Raw genomic sequence first — 25,087 nt, forward strand, 5'->3', positions numbered from 1 at the left:
ATATTTTTTCAGAGGTAGATGCAGAAAAAAAATATATTCAGTTTGCAACCTGATGGAGGTCAGTATAGATGGACTAATAGAGAAAGTCCCACACACTGCTAGAAGGCCAAATATTTTTTCAGAGCTAGATGCAGATAAAAATTATTTTTAATTTGCAACCTGATGGAGGTCAGTATAGATGGACTAAAAGAGAAAGTCCCACACACTGCTAGAAGGCCAAATATTTTTTCAGAGCTAGATGCAGATAAAAATTATTTTTAATTTGCAACCTGATGGAGGTCAGTATAGATGGACTAATAGAGAAAGTCCCACACACTGCTAGAAGGCCAAATATTTTTTCAGAGCTAGATGCAGATAAAAATTATTTTTAATTTGCAACCTGATGGAGGTCAGTATAGATGGACTAATAGAGAAAGTCCCACACACTGCTAGAAGGCCAAATATTTTTTCAGAGCTAGATGCAGAAAAAAATTATATTCAGTTTGCAACCTGATCAAGGTCAGTATAGATGGACTAAAAGAACAAGTCCCACACACTGCTAGAAGCCCAAATATTTTTTCAGAAGTAGATGTAGAAAAAAATTATATTGAATTTGCAACCTGATGGAGGTCAGTATAGATGGACTAATAGAATGATGCTATGCCCAAAAGATTTTACTTCACTAGGTGCAGTAAAAAAATTGGTATTCTATACACAGGTGGTACATCTTGCAACACAGATAGGCTACTCCACTGACTAACACGCTCTGCAATAGGCCAAAAAGGATTAGCTTTGCTAGATTCAGCCAAATGCTGTGAAAAAAACTTGCACAGCACTGGCACAGACCTGCCTGGCAAAAACTGATCGGAACTGATGTAACTTAGTCCTGAAAAAGACTGCAATTACAATTAGTCTTTACTCCCACAACCTATCTATTTAAGTGCACAGACCTGCCTGATAAAAGTCATAGGAAATGCTGTAACCTAGTCCTTAAAAGGACTGCAATCACAACTATTCCCTACTCCCAAGCTATCTGTAGATTTGTGCGAAAATTGGCTTGAAATTAACAAGGTATAGCGCACACAGCAACAGCGGTGCCATCTAACACGCAGCTGAAGCAGTGAGAAAATGGTGGCGACGCGGAAAATGGCTTGGTTTTATAGGGCAAGGACATGTGACATACACTGCCAATGACACATGCCCTTGCTTGTGTGAAAAAAAGCACTTTGCTCCGTGTGTGCGCTGCTGATAGGCTGATAGATTGCACCTCCCCACTGTAAATGCGGGAAAGAGAAAAAAAAATGGAGATCTTCATTATTCCTGCAGAGATCCATCCCCTGCCCCTCCCCCCGTCCCGCTGTACACTCAAACTGCGTATTAACATTAATTTTCATCATTACTGAGAAAAAATCCAGTTATGATTTTGGTGCACGAACAGTTATCGAACATAACCTCGAACAGCCGAATTTTTCTCAAATCGTTCGTGTTCGCCGAACGGCTCGAACACCGCCCAAAACAACTCGAATTTGAGATTGGCGAGCAGTTCGAGTCGAACAACGCTCATCTCTAATGATTAGTAATTGGAAAGCTTAATACGGTTGGTGAGGTGATTTTAACCAATCATCAAGCTTTTACTCTCCCCAGGATGACACAGGGGTAGAAAAGTCGTTTCGGATCCATGATTTGTTCATCTTTATGAACGTAAGTCTGTCTACATTATCAGTGGAGAGCCGCGTGCGCTTATCTGTCAGCACACCACCAGCAGCGCTGAACACACGTTCAGAAAGAACGCTGGCTGCTGGGCATGACAAGATCTCCAAGGCGTAAGTGGCTAGCTCCGGCCATTTATCCAGATTGGAAGCCCAAAAAGAGCAAGGGTCCAGTGACACAGTCATGGCTTCAATGTCTACTTGGAGATACTCCTGTACCATAGTCTCTAGGCATTGACTATGTGTCAGACTTCTTGTCTCCTGTGGCCTTGCAAAGGATGGGCTAAAAAAGTGGTGAAATGATTCCGCAAAATTGATGTTGCCAGCAGATACTGTGTTTCTGTTACGGTTTGTGTGCTGAACACTCGACGGTCCCACGGTTGACAAGTTGGAACTGTGAGATTCACTACGTGCACCACTGGTGTTTTGTGGAAAAGCACATGTAAGATTCTGCAACAGTCTCTGCTGATACTCCTGCATGCGTGCATCCCTTTCTATGGCAGGAATAATTTCTGCAAATTTACTTTTGTACCGGGGATCTAACAGTGTGGCAACCCAGTAGTCAGGATTATTTCTAATTCTCACAATTCGAGGGTCATGTTGCAGGTAGTGCAGCAAGAAGGCACTCATGTGTCTTGCGCATCCAGAAGCACCAAGTTCCTGTTGTGTTGGTGGCGAGGTAACAATCATGCTTCCTTCCTCTGTCCTCTCCCCCCAACCTCGCACAACAGAAATGTGATCAAGGTCTCCCTCATCTGATGAGTCTTCCATCAGTTCATCCTCCACTTCTTCCTGGGCTCCTGCACCTTCCTCACTAGTTTGGCTGCTACCATGCGCCCTGGTAAAACCATCTCCCCCACCCTCACATGCCTGCTGCCTTGGTGCTGCCGACCGTCTGGACCTTGCAGATGTTAGCCCTTCCGCATACAACTCCTCCTCCTCTACTTCCTCCACCTCCTCTTGTGCCACCACCTGACTCTGAATTCTGTTTAACATATGCTCCAGCATGTAAATCACCAGAATAGTCATGATGATAATGGCATCGTCAGCACTAAACATCTTCGTCACCATTTCAAAACTGTGCAGAAGGGTGCATAGGTCCCTGATCTGAGACCACTCCTCCAGCGTGATTTGCCCCACCTCTGGATCTCGTTGGCCCAGGCTATACATCAGAACCTATTTCACCAGGGCTTGTCGGTGCTGCCACAGTCGCTGCAACATGTGCAGAGTTGAATTCCACCGGGTAGGCACATCGCATTTTAGCCGGTGAAGTGGCAGGCCCAACGACTTCTGTAGAGATGTAAGTCGCTGAGCTGCGGGATGCGAACGGTGGAAGTGAGCAAACAGTGACCATGCCCTCATCAGAAGGCCATCTAGTCCGGGATAGTGGGCTAAAAATTGCTGGACAACCAGGTTCAACACGTGAGCCATACAAGGCACGTGTGTGACATTGCCCCGGCGAAGGGCCGCACCCAGGTTTGCAGCATTGTCGCACACGGCCTTCCCTGGTTGCAGGTCCAGTGGAGACAACCATTCATGAAACTGGGTCTCCAGAGCTGACCACAACTCCTCAGCTGTGTGACTCACATTTCCCAGACATTTCAAAGTAAACACTGATGCCGTTGAGCCCTGCTGCCAGCATAGTAAGGAGGTGTGCAGGATCCCTTCTGCGCAGTTAGAAAGCTTGTGGCTTGACCAGACAGGCTTTGGGTGCAGGTGGAGGACCGAGAGGAGGTTGAGGAGGCAGAAGCAGTGGAGGAACTTTGAGATAAAGAGGATTGACGCACAACTCGTGGGGATGGCAAGACTTGGACAGCAGCCCCTTGTCCTGCTGTCACCACAGTTACCCAGTGCCCAGTCAGCGACATGTAACGCCCCTGTCCATGCCTACTCGTCCAAGTGTCTGTGGTGAAATGCACCCTGTCACACACAGAGTTTCTCAAAGAAGCGGTGATGTTTTGTGCGACATGCTGGTGGAGCGCAGGCACACCTTTCTTTGAGAAGTAGTGCCGACTGGGCATCTGGTACTGGGGCACTGCGACGGACATAAGGTCTCGAAAATTCTCTGTGTCCATCACGTGGAAAGGCAGCATTTCTGTAGCCAAGAGCTTGCAGATGGTGAAATTCAACCTCTTAGCTTTCTCATGGCTAGGAGGAAATGGTCTTTTACTTGTACACATCTGAGGGACCGAGGGCTGGCTATTGTGCTTAGACGGGGTTGATAAGGGTGTCGCCGGCAAACTGCCGGTCTGTGAGGAAGATGCAGGCGGACATGTTAGGTTGCCTTGATCCAAAGGTGGTGCTATCGATGTCGGACAGCGCTCAACACCAGCTGGTGTTACCACCTCCAAAGAAAATGATTACCTGCCAATTACGCTGGCTGTTGCGGGTAAAGAGGTGGCAGGTCTGCGCCCCAAAACAGGTGTGACTGCTGTCCCCCCAGTCACAGAGGATGAAGAGGCCGCGGATGCACAAGATATGGCAGATGGTGGCTGGCCCGGCCAGCTAGGCCGCATTGTAGCACAGTGAGCTTACCACTGCAACTTATGCTTCATGTCCATGTGCCGGTTCATGCATGAAGTACTCAAACTATGTATTATTTGGCCTCTACTTAGCTTTTGCTGACAAATGTTACAGATAACACGAGTTGGGTCTTCTTTATCGATCTGAAAAAATGCCCAGGCTATGCAAGGCTTAGCACCCATGCGACCTGAAGAGCCACCACGACTTGTGGTGAGAGGGAGAGTTGTGTTTGAGGATGCAGTTGTTGACGTGCTTCCAGTACTACGTCTCTGTCCAGGAAGGCGCAACCTGACCTCGTCATCACTAGCATCCTCCTCCACCTCCTCTGCTGACCTCATCTCTTGGCAGACTGTGGGTTGACAGTAAGTGGGATCTCCAACCTCATCATCATCACCCTGTGCGTTATCACACCCGTCGTCCTCAGAGCCAACCTGTTCTTGCCCTGACAAAAAACTAAAGTTGTCACTCCAATCAGGTATTTGAGTCTCATCATCGTCTTCCTCATTGTCTCCACCAACAGGAGTTACAGTTTGGGAATGAGGGTCTACATTATGGTCAGAACCTTCTGCGTCTGGTCCTGGATCGAACTCATAAAGATTCTGGGCATCAGTGCAGATCATTTCCTCGTCTGGATTCACAGAAGCGCTGGAGTCGACCTCTGATTCCCAGGCTATAGTATGAGTAAACAGCTCTGCAGACTCAACCATCTGTTCTACCTCATACTCAGATGGGCAGCTGGAGATTTGGGAGCTGTGAGGAAGCAAATGCTATTGGGGTGACACCTTTGAGGGCTGGAGTATTTGTGATGTTGAAGTTGATGTGGAGGAGAACCCACTTAAAGGAACACTTGATATGCGTTAAAGCACCTGCTGTTTTTGTGCCTCATCTGGAATTTGTAGCGATTGGCGTGGCCGTAAGAAAGGGATCTTATCACATTGTCCGCTAAAAGAAGTAGACATTTTAGTTTGGCTGGAAGATGGTCTTTCTTCTGTAGATGTTACTGTTGCTTTAACACCTACCCCACGGACACAACCTTTTTTCCCCTTCCCAACACGCCTATTCCCCTTTCCACTAGCAGCAGGCCTTTTTCCACTCATTTTGGTGGTTAACTAATTCACAACTCTGGAGTTGTTTGCACAAAAAAACAATGGGATGGGAACCGAGCAGAGCTGAGTGGCCAAACTGTGGTATTAGGCCAAAACTATTGGCTGGGTTAGATGCAGAAAAAAATTATATTCAATTTGCAACCTGATGGAGGTCAGTATAAATGGACTAATAGAACAAGTCCCACAAACAGCTAGAAGCCCAAATATTTTTTCAGAGGTAGAACCAGAAAAAAATTGTATTCAGTTTGCAACCTGATGGAGGTCAGTATAGATGGACTAATAGCACAAGTCCCACACACAGCTAGAAGCCCAAATATTTTTTCAGAGGTAGATGCAGAAAAAAATTATATTCAGTTTGCAACCTGATGGAGGTCAGTATAGATGGACTAATTGAACATGTCCCACACACTGCTAGAAGGCCAAATATTTTTTCAGAGCTAGATGCAGACAAAAAATTATTTTGAATTTGCAACGTGATGGAGGTCAGTATAGATGGACTAATAGAACAAGTCCCACACACTGCTATAAGGCCAAATAATTTTTCAGAGCTAGATGCAGAAAAAAATTATATTCAGTTTGCAACCTGATGGAGGTCAGTATAGATGGACTAATGGAACAAGTCCCACACACTGCTAGAAGCCCAAATATTTTTTCAGAGCTAGATGAAGAAAAAAATTATATTCAATTTGCAAACTGATGGAGGTCAGTATAGATGGACTAATAGAGAAAGTCCCACACACTGCTAGAAGGCCAAATATTTTTTCAGAGCTAGATGCAGACAAAAAATTATTTTGAATTTGCAACCTGATGGAGGTCAGTATAGGTGGACTAATAGAACAAATCCCACACACTGCTAGAAGGCCAAATATTTTTTCCGAGCTAGATGCAGAAAAAAATTATATTCAGTTTGCAACCTGATGAAGGTCAGTATAGATGGAGTAATAGAACAAGTCCCTCACACAGCTAGAAGCCCAAATATTTTTTCAGAGCTAGATGCAGAAAAAAATTATATTCAGTTTGCAACCTGATGGAGGTCAGTATAGATGGACTAATAGAACAAGTCCCACACACTGCTAGAAGGCCAAATATTTTTTCAGAGCTAGATGCAGACAAAAAATTATTTTGAATTTGCAACGTGATGGAGGTCAGTATAGATGGACTAATAGAACAAGTCCCACACACTGCTAGAAGGCCAAATAATTTTTCAGAGCTAGATGCAGAAAAAAATTATATTCAGTTTGCAACCTGATGGAGGTCAGTATAGATGGACTAATAGAACAAGTCCCACACACTGCTAGAAGCCCAAATATTTTTTCAGAGCTAGATGAAGAAAAAAATTATATTCAATTTGCAACCTGATGGAGGTCAGTATAGATAGACTAAAAGAGAAATTCCCACACACTGCTAGAAGGCCAAATATTTTTTTTGAGCTAGATGCAGAAAAAAATTATATTCAGTTTTCAACCTGATGAAGGTCAGTATAGATTGACTAATAGAACAAGTCCCACACACAGCTAGAAGCCCAAATATTTTTTCAGAGCTAGATGCAGAAAAAAATTATATTCAGTTTGCAAACTGATGGAGGTTAGTATATATGGACTAATAGAACAAGTCCCACACACAGCTAGAAGCCCAAATATTTTTTCAGAGGTAGATGCAGAAAAAAAATATATTCAGTTTGCAACCTGATGGAGGTCAGTATAGATGGACTAATAGAGAAAGTCCCACACACTGCTAGAAGGCCAAATATTTTTTCAGAGCTAGATGCAGACAAAAAATTATTTTGAATTTACAACCTGATGGAGGTCAGTATAGGTGGACTAATAGAACAAGTCCCACAAACTGCTAGAAGGCCAAATATTTTTTTTCTGAGTTAGATGCAGAAAAAAATTATATTCAGTTTGCAACCTGATGGAGGTCAGTATAGATGGACTAATAGAACAAGTCCCACACACAGCTAGAAGCCCAAATATTTTTTCAGAGCTAGATGCAGAAAAAAATTATATTCAGTTTGCAACCTGATGGAGGTCAGTATAGATCGACTAATAGAAAAAGTCCCACACACAGCTAGAAGCCCAAATATTTTTTCAGAGGTAGATGCAGAAAAAAAATATATTCAGTTTGCAACCTGATGGAGGTCAGAATAGATGGACTAATAGAGAAAGTACCACACACTGCTAGAAGGCCAAATATTTTTTCAGAGCTAGATGCAGAAAAAAATTATTTTTAATTTGCAACCTGATGGAGGTCAGTATAGATGGACTAATAGAGAAAGTCCCAAACACTGCTAGAAGGCCAAATATTTTTTCAGAGCTAGATGCAGATAAAAATTATTTTTAATTTGCAACCTGATGGAGGTCAGTATAGATGGACTAATAGAGAAAGTCCCACACACTGCTAGAAGGCCAAATATTTTTTCAGAGCTAGATGCAGATAAAAATTATTTTTAATTTGCAACCTGATGGAGGTCAGTATAGATGGACTAATAGAGAAAGTCCCACACACTGCTAGAAGGCCAAATATTTTTTCAGAGCTAGATGCAGAAAAAAATTATATTCAGTTTGCAACCTGATCAAGGTCAGTATAGATGGACTAATAGAACAAGTCCCACACACTGCTAGAAGCCCAAATATTTTTTCAGAAGTAGATGCAGAAAAAAATGATATTGAATTTGCAACCTGATGGAGGTCAGTATAGATGGACTAATAGAATGATGCTATGCCCAAAAGATTTTACTTCACTAGGTGCAGTAAAAAAATTGGTATTCTATACACAGGTGGTATATCTTGCAACACAGATAGGCTACTCCACTGACTAACACGCTCTGCAATAGGCCAAAAAGGATTAGCTTTGCTAGATTCAGCCAAATGCTGTGAAAAAAACTTGCACAGCACTGGCACAGACCTGCCTGGCAAAAACTGATCGGAACTGATGTAACTTAGTCCTGAAAAAGACTGCAATTACAATTAGTCTTTACTCCCACAACCTATCTATTTAAGTGCACAGACCTGCCTGATAAAAGTCATAGGAAATGCTGTAACCTACTCCTTAAAAGGACTGCAATCACAACCATTCCCTACTCCCAAGCTATCTGTAGATTTGTGCGAAAATTGGCTTGAAATTAACAAGGTATAGCGCACACAGCAACAGCGGTGCCATCTAACATGCAGCTGCAGCAGTGAGAAAATGGTGGCGACGGGGAAAATGGCTTGGTCTTATAGGGCAAGGACATGTGACATACCCTGCCAATGACACATGCCCTTGCTTGTGTGAAAAAAAGCACTTTGCTCCGTGTGTGCGCTGCTGATAGGCTGATAGATTGCACCTCCCCACTGTAAATGCGGGAAAGAGAAAAAAAAATGGAGATCTTCATTATTCCTGCAGAGATCCATCCCCTGCCCCTCCCCCCGCCCCACTGTACACTCAAACTGCGTATTAACATTAATTTTCATCATTACTGAGAAAAAATCCAGTTATGATTTTGGTGCATGAACAGTTATCGAACATAACCTCGAACAGCCGAATTTTTCTCAAATCGTTCGTGTTCGCCGAACGGCTCGAACACGGCCCAAAACAACTCGAATTTGAGATTGGCGAACAGTTCGAGTCGAACAACGCTCATCTCTAATGATTAGTAATTGGAAAGCTTAAAACGGTTGGTGAGGTGATTTTAACCAATCATCAAGCTTTTACTCTCCCCAGGATGACACAGGGGTAGAAAAGTCGTTTCGGATCCATGATTTGTTCATCTTTATGAACGTAAGTCTGTCTACATTGTCAGTGGAGAGCCGCGTGCGCTTATCTGTCAGCACACCACCAGCAGCGCTGAACACACGTTCAGAAAGAACGCTGGCTGCTGGGCATGACAAGATCTCCAAGGCGTAAGTGGCTAGCTCCGGCCATTTATCCAGATTGGAAGCCCAAAAAGAGCAAGGGTCCAGTGACACAGTCATGGCTTCAATGTCTACTTGGAGATACTCCTGTACCATCGTCTCTAGGCATTGACTATGTGTCAGACTTCTTGTCTCCTGTGGCCTTGCAAAGGATGGGCTAAAAAAGTGGTGAAATTATTCCGCAAAATTGATGTTACCAGCAGATACTGTGTTTCTGTTACGGTTTGTGTGCTGAACACTCGACGGTCCCACGGTTGGCAAGTTGGAACTGTGAGATTCACTACGTGCACCACTGGTGTTTTGTGGAAAAGCACATGTAAGATTCTGCAACAGTCTCTGCTGATACTCCTGCATGCGTGCATCCCTTTCTATGGCAGGAATAATTTCTGCAAATTTACTTTTGTACCGGGGATCTAACAGTGTGGCAACCCAGTAGTCAGGATGATTTCTAATTCTCACAATTCGAGGTTCATGTTGCAGGTAGTGCAGCAAGATGGCACTCATGTGTCTTGCGCATCCAGAAGCACCAAGTCCCTGTTGTGTTGGTGGCGAGGTAACAATCATGCTTCCTTCCTCTGTCCTCTCCCCCCAACCTCGCACAACAGAAATGTGATCAAGGTCTCCCTCATCTGATGAGTCTTCCATCAGTTCATCCTCCACTTCTTCCTGGGCTCCTGCACCTTCCTCACTAGTTTGGCTGCTACCATGCACCCTGGTAAAACCATCTCCCCCACCCTCACATGCCTGCTGCCTTGGTGCTGCCGACCGTCTGGACCTTGCAGATGTTAGCCCTTCCGCATACAACTCCTCCTCCTCTACTTCCTCCACCTCCTCTTGTGCCACCACCTGACTCCGAATTCTGTTTAACATGTGCTTCAGCATGTAAATCACCGGAATAGTCATGCTTATAATGGCATCGTCAGCACTAAACACCTTCATCGCCATTTCAAAACTGTGCAGAAGGTTGCATAGGTCCCTGATCTGAGACCACTCCTCCAGCGTGATTTGCCCCACCTCTGGATCTCGTTGGCCCAGGCTATACGTCAGCACGTATTGCACCAGGGCTTGTCGGTGCTGCCACAGTCGCTGCAACATGTGCAGAGTTGAATTCCACCGGGTAGGCACATCGCATTTTAGCCGGTGAAGTGGCAGGCCCAACGACTTCTGTAGAGATGTAAGTCGCTGAGCTGCGGGATGCGAACGGTGGAAGTGAGCAAACAGTGACCATGCCCTCATCAGAAGGCCATCTAGTCCGGGATAGTGGGCTAAAAATTGCTGGACAACCAGGTTCAACACGTGAGCCATACAAGGCACGTGTGTGACATTGCCCCGGTGAAGGGCCGCACCCAGGTTTTCAGCATTGTTGCACACGGCCTTCCCTGGTTTCAGGTCCAGTGGAGACAACCATTCATGAAATTGGTTCTCCAGAGCTGACCACAACTCATCAGCTGTGTGACTCACATTTCCCAGACATTTCAAAGTAAAAACCGCCTGATGACGTTGAGCTCTACTGCCAGCATAGTAAGGAGGTGTGCAGGATCCCTTCTGCATAGTTAGAAAGCATGTGGCATGACCAGACAGGCTTTGGATGCAGGTGGAGGACCGAGAGGAGTTTGAGGAGGCAGAAGTAGTGGAGGAACTTTGAGATAAAGAGGATTGACGCACAACTCGTGGGGACGGCAAGACTTGGACAGCAGCCCCTTGTCCTGCTGTCACCATAGTTACCCAGTGCCCAGTCAGTGACATGTAATGCCCCTGTCCATGCCTACTCGTCCAAGTGTCTGTGGTGAAATGCACCCTGTCACACACAGAGTTTCTCAAAGAATTGGTGATGTTGTGTGCGACATGCTGGAGGAGCGCAGGCACACCTTTATTTTAGAAGTAGTGCTGACTGGGCACCTGGTACTGGGGCACTGCGACGGACATAAGGTCTCGAAAATCCTCTGTGTCCACCAGGTGGAAAGGCAGCATTTCTGTAGCCAAGAGCTTGCAGATGGTGAAATTCAACCTCTCAGCTTTCTCATGGCTAGGAGGAAATAGTCTTTTACTTGTCCACATCTGAGGGACCGAGGGCTGGCTGTTGTGCTTAGACGGGGTTGATAAGGGTGTCCCCGGCAAACTGCCGGTCTGTGAGGAAGATGCAGGCGGACATGTTAGGTTGCCTTGATCCAAAGGTGGTGCTATCGATGTCGGACAGCGCTCAACACCAGCTGGTGTTACCAACTCCAAAGAAAATGATGACCTGCCAATCACGCTGGCTGTTGCAGGTAAAGAGGTGGCAGGTCTGCCTCCCAAAACAGGTGTGACTGCTGTCCCCCCAGTCACAGAGGATGAAGAGGCCGCGGATGCACAAGATGTGGTAGATGGTGGTTGGCCCGGCCGGTTAGGCCGCATTGTAGCACAGTGAGCTTCCAACAGCAACTTATGCTTCATGTTCATGTGCCGGTTCATGCATGAAATACTGAAACTATGTATTTTTTGGCCTCTACTTAGCATTTGCTGACAAATGTTACAGAAAACAAGAGTTGGATCATCTTTATCGATCTGAAAAAATACCCAGGCTATGCAAGGCTTAGCACCCATGCGACCTGAAGAGCCACCACGACTTGTGGTGAGAGGCAGAGTTGTGTTTGAGGATGCAGTTGTTGACGTGCTTCCAGTACTACGACTCTGTCCAGGAAGGCGCAACCTGACCTCGTCGTCACTAGCATTCTCCTCCACCTCCTCTGCTGACCTCATCTCTTGGCTGACTGGGTTGACAGTAAGTGGGATTTCCAACCTCATCATCATCACTCTGTGTGTTATCACACCCGTCGTCCTCAGAGCCAACCTGTTCCTGCCCTGACAAAAAACTAAAGTTGTCACTCAAATCAGGTATTTGAGTCTCATCATCGTCTTCCTCATTGTCTCCACCAACAGGAGTTACAGTTTGGGAATGAGGGTCTACATTATGGTCAGAACCTTCTGCGTCTGGTCCTGGATCCGAATCATAAAGATTCTGGGCATCAGTGCAGATCATTTCCTCGTCTGGATTCACAGAAGTGCTGGAGCCGACCTCTGATTCCCAGGCTATAGTATAAGATAAGATAAGATAAGATAAGATATACTTTATTTATCCCGGAGGAAATTGCGGTATCACAGCAGCAGAACACAGATCTCGAACATGACACATATGATAACATAACATTTGGAATGCTTTAGACATTGCTTTTCAGACATTTGTTAAACACCCCCATAGCTGTTGGAACAAACGATCTCCTGTATTTTTCCTTTTTACACCTTAGTTGTATTAGGCGATTGCTGAATGTGCTCTTCTGTTTCGCAAACAGTTCATAAAGCGGGTGTGTGTTGTTGCCCATTATAGCTCTGCACTTCTTCTTAATCCTATCCTCTACCACCTCTTCAAAAGTCCCAAGCTGTAGGCCCACCGTCGCGCTAGCCTTCTTTATAAGTTTGTTGAGCTTGTTGGCGTCAGCAACACGCACACTGTTACCCCAGCAAATTATTGCCGCAAAGGTGGCACTAGCCACAATGGATTGGTAGAACACCTCAAGCATTTTGCCACACACATTAAAAGACCTTAACTTCCTTAGGAAGTACAATCTACTCATCCCCTTCTTGTAGACCTTCTCCATGTGGCACTTCCAGTCTAGCTTGCTATCCAGGTAAACCCCCAAATATTTGAAACTGTCCACCATCTCCACATCCTGACCGTCAATGGTAACAGGTAGGCATACCTTCTTGCACCTTCCATAGCTCATCACCAACTCCCTGGTTTTCTTAACATTTAGTTCTAGATGGTTAGCCTGGCACCATACTACAAAGTCCGCAACTACCCTTCTATATTCCTCTTCATCCTGGTCCTTCCCAATACCGCCAACTATCACAGACTCATCCGAGTACTTCTGGAGGTGACAACGGTCTGATTTATACTGAAAGTCAGCTGTGTACAATGTAAAGAGGAATGGCGACAGCACTGTTCCCTGCGGGGCTCCGACACTGCTCAGTACACTATCTGATGTAGCCGTCCCCCACTTAACAAACTGTGGCCTATCCGACAGGTAGTCAATTATCCAATTCACAAGTCCCTCATCCACCGCCATTTTAATCAACTTTCCACGCAGTAAGAGTGGCTGTAATGTGTTGAACGCACTAGAGAAATCAAAGAACAAAGCACGCACTGTGGTTCCATCATTGTCCAAAAAGGAATGTACTGTTTGTAGCAGAGACGCTACAGCATCGTCCACCCCCAGTCCCTGCCGGTACGCAAACTGAAGAGCATCAGTATACGCCATCACCCTCGGACACAAGTGAGCAAGTACTATTCTCTCCAAGGACTTCATCGCATGCGATGTTAAGGCCACCGGTCTATAGTCCCCCGGGGAAGCCGGGAAGGTAGTCTTGGGAACCGGCACCAGGCAGGAAGTCTTCCATAGCACTGGTACTCTCTTTGATTGTAAGCTCTGGTTAAAGAGATGCTGGAAGACAGTACACAACTCATTTGCACACACTCTGAGGACACGTGGACTGAGACCGTCAGGCCCTGCTGCTTTGCCAATGGCCAGCTTACTAAACTGGTCCCTCACGTCATTTTTGGAGACCGAGAAATGATCTATTTCACCCCCTGTTAATTTAGCTAGTTGTTCCCCGGCCTCCTCCCCCTTCCCTGCTGCTACCGCACCTTTATTGCTGAATCTATTGAAGAACTCATTCATTTCATTAGCCATTCTAAGTCCACCACCCCCCTGCTCCGACCTTGCCTTAAACCCAGTCACTAGCTTCATTCCAGCCCACACCTCTCTGGAGCTTTTTTGTGCAAATTGATTTTCTAATTTAACTCTGAATGCCTCACGGGCAATCTTAATTTTCCCCTTTAGGTCTCGCTGTATAATTTTCAATGCCTCCTTGTCCTTCCTTTTAAAAGCCAGTTTTTTCATGTTTAGTAAATGTTTCAACTCTTTTGTAATCCATGGCTTATTGTTTGCATAACACCGAATCTCTTGAACAGGTACTACTATGTCCATACAGAAGTTGATGTAATCAGTAACTCTGCCAGTAATCTCATTAACATCACAATTCTCTTTCATGGTACACAACACCTCCCAGTCTGTACAATCAAAGCAGTCTTGTAACGCCTCCTCTGCTGCTGGACACCACTTCCTTATCTTTTTAATTGTCACTGGTTGTTTGCGGACGTCTGGTTGGTAAGCAGGAGACAATAGTATGAGGTTGTGGTCAGATTTCCCCAGGGGGGGGTAATGCAGCCGATGAATAAGCATTCTTAACATTAGCAAAGAGGAGATCCAGTGTGTTGTTGTCCCGTGTAGGACATTTGACATATTGATAGAACTTTGGTATTGCAGATGAGATCTTTACTCGATTGAAATCCCCAGAAATTACAGTTAGAGAGTTTGGGTGTTTAGTCTGAAGCCGGGCCATCACCCCTGACAACACATCCCCAGCAGCCTCTGGGTTCGCAGATGGTGGTATATACATCACAACTACAATAACAAGAGTGAATTCTCTAGGCAGATAGTAAGGCCTGAGGCCCACTGCTAACAGTTCAATATTTGGACAGCAATGTTTCTCCTTAACAGTTACATGCCCCTGATTGCACCATCTGTTGTTAATGTAGAGTATCACTCCTCCACCTTTTTTCTTGCCGCATCTAACTCTCTCTCTATCAGCCCGAACCATTTGAAACCCTGGTACCGAGACACATGAATCTGGGACCTCCTCATGCAGCCAGGTTTCTGTAAAGCACATGAGACTGCATTCCCTAAACTCCTTCTGGGTCTTACTCAGAGCCAGCAGTTCATCCGACTTATTTCCCAGCGATCGTACGTTACCCATGATAATGGATGGGACCACTGGTTTAAACCTTCTCCTCCAGGACTTGATCTTCTTGCCTGCTCTGCAGCCTCTGAAAGGTCTCCTTATTTCCCGTGGAACATTCAGTATTGCCACTGCTGGAGAAGACTTTATCCTGCGCAGTTCCAGAAGACGATCCCTAGAATACACTGCTCGTTTAGCAACAGACCTAGGGTCCACCATCCCGTCATTGTTTCCACCCGTCACACCAGTCCTCTCCATGGCAGATCGTATGCAGTGACCTCCACCGCTCACATATGGCTGTATCCCTGTCACAGGCTGTGGGTAGCAGCATGCATCCTTCAGTAGCATTAGCTGAGATGGTCCGTATTGCGTGCCCCAGAGTGTCTGTACCTGCAGGAGACTTGTAAGTGGTGGAAGAAGATCCAGGTGCAGATCTCGTGCTGTGTGCCCAGCAGCAGTTGATAGTGTGGGAAGTGTTGTATCTTCCATCCCCAATAGACGAGTATACAGGAACGTTGCAATCCAGAGAAGGTAATAAAATAATAAAATAAAATAACTGTAACAAAACTGTAACTGAAATAAAGTAGAAGCTTCTGCTGCTGCAATGGGCTGCCAGTAGTCCGGCGCCGTATGAGACTCAACCATCTGTTCTACCTCATACTCAGATGGGCAGCTGGAGATTTAGGAGCTGTGAGGAAGCAAGTGCGATTGGGGTGACACCTCTGAGGACTGGAGTATTTGTGATGTTGAAGATGATGTGGAGGAGAGCCCACTTAAAGGAGCACTTGATATCCGTTGAAGCACCTGCTGCTTTTGTGCCTCATCTGGAATTTGTAGCGATTGGCGTGGCCGTAAGAAAGGGATCTTATCACATTGTCCGCTAAAAGAAGTAGACATTTTCGATTGGCTGGAAGATGGTCTTTCTTCTGCAGATGTTACTGTTGCTTTAACACCTACCCCACGGACACAACCTTTTTTCCCCTTCCCAACATGCCTATTCCCCTTTCCACCAGCAGCAGACATTTTTCCACTCATTTTGGTGGTTAACTAATTCACAACTCAGGAGTTGTTTGCACAAAAATACAATGGATGGGAACCGAGCAGAGCTGAGTGGCCAATCTGTGGTATTAGGCCAAAACTATTGGCTGGGTTAGATGCAGAAAAAAATTATATTCAATTTGCAACCTGATGGAGGTCAGTATAGATGGACTAATAGACCCAGACCCACACACTGCTAGAAGCCCAAATATTTTTTCAGAGCTGGATGCAGAAAAAAATTATATTCAATTTGCAACCTGATGGAGGTCAGTATAGATGGACTAATAGACCAAGTCTCACACACTGCTATAAGCCCAAATATTTTTTCAGAGCTAGATGCAGAAAAAATTGATATTCAATTTGCAACCTGATGGAGGTCAGTATAGATGGACTAATAGACCAAGTCCCACACACTGCTAGAAGCCCAAATATTTTTTCAGAGCTAGATGCAGAAAAAAATTATTTTTAATTTGCAACCTGATGAAGGTCATTATAGATGGACTAATAGACCAAGTCCCACACACTGCTAGAAGCCCAAATATTTTTTCAGAGCTAGATGCAGAAAAAAATTATATTCAATTTGCAACCTGATGGAGATCAGTAAAGATGGACTAATAGAACAAGTCCCACACACTGCTAGAAGTCCAAATATTTTTTCAGAGCTAGATGCAGAAAAAAAATATTTTTAATTTGCAACCTGATGAAGGTCAGTATAGATGGACTAATAGACCAAGTCCCACACACTGCTAGAAGCCCAAATATTTTTTCAGAGCTAGATGCAGGAAAAAATTATATTCAATTTGCAACCTGATGGAGGTCAGTGTAGATGGACTAATAGAGAAAGTCCCACACACTGCTAGAAGGCCAAATATTTTTTCAGAGCTAGATGCAGATAAAAATTATTTTTAATTTGCAACCTGATGGAGGTCAGTATAGATGGACTAATAGAACAAGTCCCACACACTTCTAGAAGCCCAAATATTTTTTCAGAGCTAGATGCAGAAAAAAATTATATTCAGTTTGCAACCTGATGGAGGTCAGTATAGATGGACTAATAGAATGATGCTATGCCCAAAAGATTTTACTTCACTAGGTGCAGTAAAAAAATTTAATATTCTATACACAGGTGGTATATCTTGCAACACATATAGGCTACTCCACTGACTAACACACTCTGCAATAGGCCAAAAAGGATTAGCTTTGCTAGATTCAGCCAAATGCTGTGAAAAAAACTTGCACAGCACTTTCACAGACCTGCCTGGCAGAAACTGATCGGAACTGATGTAACTTAGTCCTGAAAAGGACTGCAATTACAATTAGTCTTTACTCCCACAACCTATCTATTTAAGAGCACAGACCTGCCTGATAAAAGTCGTAGGAAATGCTGTAACCTAGTCCTTAAAAGGACTGCAATCACAACCATTCCCTACTCCCAAGCTATCTGTAGATTTGTGCGAAAATTGGCTTGAAATTAACAAGGTATAGCGCACAAAGCAACAACGGTGCCGTCTAACACGCAGCTGCAGTAGTGAGAAAATGGTGGCAACGGGGAAAATGGCTTGGTCTTATAGGGCAAGGACATGTGACATACACTGCCAACGACACATGCCCTTGCTTGTGTGAAAAAAAGCACTTCACTCCGTATGTGCGCTGCTGATAGGCTGATAGATTGCACCTCCCAACTGTAAATGCGGGAAAGAGAAAAAAAAATGGAGATCTTCATTACAGAGGCAGAGGCGTCACCATCCGACACAACAGCTTTTTTTAACAGAGAGACATGAAATACCGGATTAATTCTCCAGGAGGTAGGAACCTCCAACCTAACAGCAGATTGGTTGACAACCTGAAGCACCTTAAAGGGCCCTACAAACTTGGGACCCAATTTCTTAGAAGGAATCCTCAACCGCAGATTCCTAGAGGACAACCAAACCATGTCACCAACAGCGAACAAAACCTCCTGTCGTTTCCTATCAAAGTAGTCTTTAGATTTTCTGTTGGCCTCCTGAAGATTACCACGCACATCCGTCCAAACTCTTTCCAAAATTCTCCTCCTCAGGCACGGCAGATCCCAACTTGGAGAACGACCCAAACGACGGATGTCTCCCAGAACAACAAAAAAAAGGCGAACAACCAGCAGAAGAAGATGTATGATTGTTCAGAGCAAATTCAGCAAGTGGCAGAAACTCAGACCACCCCTCTTGATTGTCTGTCACAAAACAACGCAAGAACTGCTCAACATCCTGGTTTTTCCTTTCTGTCTGGCCATTAGATTCAGGATGATATCCGGACGAGAACGACAGATGAACTCCCAACCTGTCACAAAAGGCACGCCAAAAACGAGCCACGAACTGAGGACCCCTATCAGAAACAATGTCAGTAGGAACGCCATGAAGTCTGACAATTTCCTTGACAAAGGCCTTAGCGAGAGTTTTAGCGCAGGGCAGTTTGACGAAGGGAACCAAGTGACACATCTTGCTAAAACGGTCCACGACCACCCAGATGACAGTAAAACCCTCAGAGGGGGGAAGGTCAGTTATAAAGTCCATAGCCAAATGTGTCCAAGGAGCACTGGGAACCTCTAAAGGACAAAGCAACCCCGCAGCAGGAGTATGTGAGGACTTAGATCTAGCACATATAGTACATTGACGCACCCACTTAATGACTTCCTTCTGCCATCCAGGCCACCAAAAACTGCGACCCACCAGTCTCTTGGTCTCAGAGATTCCGGGATGACCTGCCAACCGAGATTCGTGACACTCAACAAACAAATCTCTCCTAAAGGTCCCAGGCACAAACAACCTCCCATGAGGAGTGTTAGATGGGGCATTCTCCTGTGCTTTAAGAATCTCATCTTCCAAAACGGAGTCCAAAGCAGCTATCACAACACCTTCTTGTAAAATGTTCTCCTCTTTCTCAGCACCGACTATGGGAGAAAAACTGCGAGACAAGGCATCCGCCTTAACATTCTTAGTACCAGGGATGTAAGTAACGGAGAAATTAAACCGCGAGAAAAACAGTGCCCACCTAGCCTGACGGGCATTCAGGCGCTTGGCAGCATCAAGATATATCAGATTTTTATGATCCGTAAGAACCTGAACGGGAAATTCCGCACCTTCCAAGAAGTGGCGCCAGTGTTCAAATGCGAGTTTAATAGCCAATAATTCCCGATTACCAATATCGTAATTCAGTTCAGTCTCCGAAAATTTTTTTGAAAAAAAGGCACAGGGATGTAATCCATCCCCGTTATCCTGAGACAATACTGCGCCAACCCCCACCGAAGAAGCATCAACCTCAACCAAAAACGGCTTAGTCACATCAGGCTGCATAAGGATGGGAGCAGAGGTGAACCTCTCCTTGAGATACACAAAAGCTTCAATGGCCTCAGAAGACCACTGAACCGCATCAGCACCTTTCCTGGTGAGATCGGTCAGAGGTTTGACAATACTAGAAAATTTTTTTATGAATTTTCTGTAATAATTGGCGAAACCTAAAAACCTCTGTATCGATTTCAAACCAATAGGCCTAGGCCATTCCTGTACAGCTTGAACTTTAACCGGGTCCATCTCAAAACCTTCGCTGGAGATAATGTAACCCAAAAAACTAATTCTCTGTACAGCGAACTCACATTTCTCCAGCTTAGCAAAAAGCGAATTGTCCATTAACAATTGTAATACCTCACGTACGCTCCGCCAATGAGACTCCAGATCCGGCGAATAAATCAAAATGTCATCCAAATACACAACCACATTTTTGCCGATCAAAGGTCTAAGGATGTCATTAATAAGATTCTGAAAAAATGCAGGAGCATTAGTATGACCAAAAGGCATAACCAGATTCTCAAAATGACCCACAGGAGTGTTAAAAGCAGTCTTCCATTCGTCACCCTCCTTCATGCGCAAAAGATTGTATGCCCCCTTAAGGTCAATTTTAGAGAACCACTTGGCCCCCATTAACTGGTTAAACAGATCAGGAATCAATGGCAGTGGGTAAGGATTGCATACAGTAATTTTGTTAATCTCACGAAAATCCAGACAAGGACGTAAACCGCCGTCCTTTTTTTTTACAAAAAAAAATCCAACCGCCACAGGAGACTTAGAGGGCCTAATGTGACCGGCGGCCAAACTTGTCTGTATGTATTCATCCAAAGCCTTCCTCTCAGGAATAGTAAGGTTAAATAAACGACTTTTAGGAAGAGTCGCTCCAGGGACAAATTCAATAGAACAATCATAGTCTCTATGGGGAGGCAAAACCTGCGATTCCTTCTCAGAAAAAACTCTCCAAAAATCCTGAATAGGAACAGGCAATTCTCCCCTATCCAAAGCTGCAATACGCCTGTTACAACACTTGTCATAACATTTATGGCTCCAGGATTTAATTTCATTGGTAGACCAATCCAGTACAGGATTGTGAATTTTTAACCAGGGCAATCCCAATATTACTGGAGAAGGCAAGTTATTCAAAACTACCAAATCCAATTTCTCATGGTGAACACCATTAATAGTGAGAGGAAATTCACAGACCTTGAGAGTAATATTCTTCAAAGGGGAACCATCCACAGAAACCACAGCAATGGGGGATGATAAAGGTTCGGGTTTTAAATTGAGTCTTTCCAAGAATCCCCCATCAATTACATTCAGAGTAGATCCACAATCAACAAACACCCGAAATTCCATTAATTTTTCCTGAGCAATCGTGGAAGCAGCTAAAAATACACCCTTGGAATTTAAACAGGCAATACGGGCATGACTGACCATTTTTTTTCTTTCTTCATACGAAGCTCACAGCCTTTAATCAAATGACCAGATTTTCCGCAATAGAAACACAAGCCTTCAGAAAATCGACGGTCTTTTTCTTGAGAGCGAGGTGCCACCGATCCAATCTCCATCGATTCACCACTGTTAGTACACACATTCTCATAACCAGAAACTGACATAGCAGAGGATTTGCTCTCATTAACCCTTGCACGCAGTCTCCTATCCACCCGTATAGCTAATTGCATAGCCTGTTGCAAATCTTCAGGTGTAGGATAAGCAATTAGCAGGTCTTTAACCCTTTCATTGAGCCCAGCAAGAAATAGACTTTTCAGAGCAGAATCGTTCCACCCTGTTTGAGTAGACCAACGACGGAAATGAGTACAATATTTTTCCACATTACCTGATCCCTGTCTCAAACGTCTTAACTCAGTCTCAGCTGATGCGACACGGTCAGGATCATCATATAATAGTCCCAAAGCAGAAAAAAAACTATCCACTGATCTGAAGCATGTATCACTAGGTTGCAAAGAAAAGGCCCACTCCTGAGGCTCTTTGCGCAAAAGTGACATTATGAACCCTATGCGCTGGGATTCATCCCCAGAGGACTTGGGTCTCAAACGAAAATACAATAAGCAAGCATTTTTAAATGAAAAAAATTCTCGGTGTTCACCAAAAAATAAATCCGGCAAATATACCTTAGGCTCCAAGAAATGTGCTCCAGGACAGTTACTCACGTGCTGACAGAGCTCGGCCACCTCCAGAGGAAGTCCCTGCAGGCGATGAGCCAAATCCTGAACCGACACCATGATGGAACAGAAAAATCATTCCTTAGAGAATTTGCAGGCTGGACTTACTGTTATGTTCTGCTACCAGAGCTAAGGAAAGAGAGGAAATCTGTCCCTACGATAGAACTCAGCTGAATCCCTACGATGTAACAGGGAACCTTATCCTGCGATCAGACCTGCTAAAGTCCTAAGCTAGTCTGTACGGAGACCTATAGATGTGGGGAAGGAATCCCTACAAGTACTAAGGACTGGGAGGAAAATGGGACACCTCCTAACAGAAATAGTAGCAGACAGACAAACAAACAAAATATATAGAACACTGAGGTCCGTAGACCAAGCAAACTAACAGAGTTAGATACAGAGCACAGGCTAGCTAGAAAGTAGTTATACAATGAAGTCCAGCAAAGCCAGAAGGGCGGAGCAGGATTAAATAGGCCAACGAGGTCATGTGACCAGCAAAGGAAAAAACCTAAGAGCAAGGTTCTAACACTTATCACATTGTCCGCTAAAAGAAGTAGACATTTTAGATTGGCTGGAAGAAGGTCTTTCTTCTGCAGATGTTACTGTTGCTTTAACACCTACCCCACGGACACAAACTTTTTTCCCCTTCCCAACATGCCTATTCCCCTTTCCACCAGCAGCAGGCATTTTTCCACTCATTTTGGTGGTTAACTAATTCACAACTCTGGAGTTGTTTGCACAAAAATACAATGGATGGGAACCGAGCAGAGCTGAGTGGCCAAACTGTGGTATTAGGCCAAAACTATTGGCTGGGTTAGATGCAGAAAAAAATTATATTCAATTTGCAACCTGATGGAGGTCAGTATAGATGGACTAATAGACCCAGTCCCGCACACTGCTAGAAGCCCAAATATTTTTTCAGAGCTAGATGCAGAAAAAAAATATTTTTAATTTGCAACCTGATGGAGGTCAGTGTAGATGGACTAATAGAACAAGTCCCACACACTGCTAGAAGCCCAAATATTTTTTCAGAGCTAGATGCAGAAAAAAATTATATTCACTTTGCAGCCTGATGGAGGTCAGTATAGATGGACTAATAGACCAAGTCCCACTCACCGCAAGAAGCCCAAATATTTTTTCAGAGCTAGATGCAGGAAAAAATTATATTCAATTTGCAACCTGATGGAGGTCAGTGTAAATGGACTAATAGATCAAGTCCTACACACTGCTAGAAGCCCAAATATTTTTTCAGAGCTAGATGCAGAAAAAAATTATATTCAATTTGCAACCGGATGGAGGTTAGTATAGATGGACTAATAGAACAAGTCCCACACACTGCTAGATGCCCAAATATTTTTTCAGAGCTAGATGCAGAAAAAAATTATATTCAATTTGCAACCTGATGGAGGTCAGTATAGATGGACTAATAGAATGATGCTATGCCCAAAAGGTTTTACTTCACTAGGTGCAGTAAAAAAAATTGTATTCTATACACAGGTGGTGTAGCTTGCAACACAGATAGGCTACTCCACTGACTAACACACTCTGCAATAGGCCAAAAAGGATTAGCTTTGCTAGATTTAGCCAAATGCCGTGAAAAAAACTTGCACAGCACTGGCACAGACCTGCCTGGCAAAAACTGATAGGAACTGATGTAACTTAGTCCTGAAAAGGACTGCAATTACAATTAGTCTTTACTCCCAACCTATCTATTTAAGAGCACAGACCTGCCTGATAAAAGTCGTAGGAAATGCTGTAACCTAGTCCTTAAAAGGACTGCAATCACAACTATTCCCTACTCCCAAGCTATCTGTAGATTTGTGCGAAAATTGGCTTAAAATTAACAAGGTATAGCGCACACAGCAACAGCGGTGCCGTCTAACACGCAGTTGCAGCAGTGAGAAAATGGTGGCGACGGGGAAAATGGCTTGGTCTTATAGGGCAAGGACATGTGACATACACTGCCAATGACACATGCCCTTGCTTGTGTGAAAAAAAGCACTTCGCTCTGTGTATGCGCTGCTGATAGGCTGACAGATTGCACCTCCCGACTGTAAATGCGGGAAAGAGAAAAAAAAATGGAGATCTTCATTATTCCAGCAGAGATCCATCCCCTGCCCCTCCCCCCGCCCCGCTGTACACTCAAACTGCGTATTAACATTAATTTTCATCATTACTGAGAAAAAATCCACGAACAGTTATCGAACATAACCTCGAACAGCCGAATTTATTTCAAATCATTCGTGTTCGCCGAACAGCTCGAACACCGCTCAAAACAGCTCGAATTTGAGATTGGCGAACAGTTCGAGTCGACCAACGCTCATCTCTAGTGGGCACTTTCCAGGATAAGCTTCCTTAAATCAAAACATCTAAACAACACACTTGGGCACCGATGAAAAGATAGAGATATAGGGGTTGTATAAATCTGATAATTATAGGACCTACTTTTTCAACTTCAGAACTAATAGGGGAAGAATATGCATATTTTTTCATTACTATGACACCTGCCTATAAGCCCCAAATAAATAGTTATCAGATAACTGACAGCAGCCATGCCATATTTACTATCTATGGAAAGGTAAAATCCCAATAAAAAATATGCAATCTCAAACTTCTGCAATTGTTAGGAGCGTAGCTATCACATAAGTTGGGAATTTCATAAAATCCTGAATGGCTGAGAACATCCCACAAACCGACCCACATCAAGGGGGGTGTGTAGTTGTAACTCAGGTGCTAATAAAAGGTCAAGGCAAATTATGACCTGTGTTTATGTAGAGAGATACATATCAATGTATGCACGATCGTCGCCACAGGATGTTTTTTAATCTAAATGCTCTCCTTCGCTAAGCCAAATCATCTCTTTGATTAGTGTAGTTAGTTCTTTGTTAATCCTTTTTATTTTAAGTAATTGTTTATATACTGTATTGTTTTGTCCCCTTTGTAATATCTTTTTTAGATTTTTAGAAACACTGCCTATTGTTCTGGATTAAATATAAAATTTAATAGCTCTGTTTCTTTTGTTCTGTAAACCGTACCCCAAAGGCATATGCTACCAGAACCAAGCGTCCAGTCAGCCTGTAAAAAAACAACCGGTGGTGGCAGCGAGTAGTCTTGTTTTTTTTTGGAAATAGCAGTGATAGTACTGGGGGGCGGGATATATACACAGACATCCACCTCACCTCCTCCTCAGAACTATTCCTCAATATACAATCCTGCATCTCTAATCACAGACAGCCACCTCATGAACTCTACTGCTCCCACCTGCTAACACTTTCTCTGCTCGATATCTCTCCAAATCCCCACAGTCACTTCTACCTCTCATCCTAGATCTAGCACACATTTCTGCAACCTCTCTAACCTTATACCCATCCGGCCAGTCCCCGCTTCCCCTGTCTTACTAACAGGAGCTCTATCGAACGCTTGCTCTGCAACAAACTTTCCTACATCCATGATCTTTTCATCACTAACAAACTTTCCTTCCTCGCCATCACCAAAACCTGGCTC

Source organism: Phyllobates terribilis, unplaced genomic scaffold (assembly GCF_046119375.1).
Source record: "Phyllobates terribilis strain yellow unplaced genomic scaffold, ASM4611937v1 Scaffold_11__3_contigs__length_659146591, whole genome shotgun sequence".
In the NCBI taxonomy this organism is placed as follows: Eukaryota; Metazoa; Chordata; class Amphibia; order Anura; family Dendrobatidae; genus Phyllobates; species Phyllobates terribilis.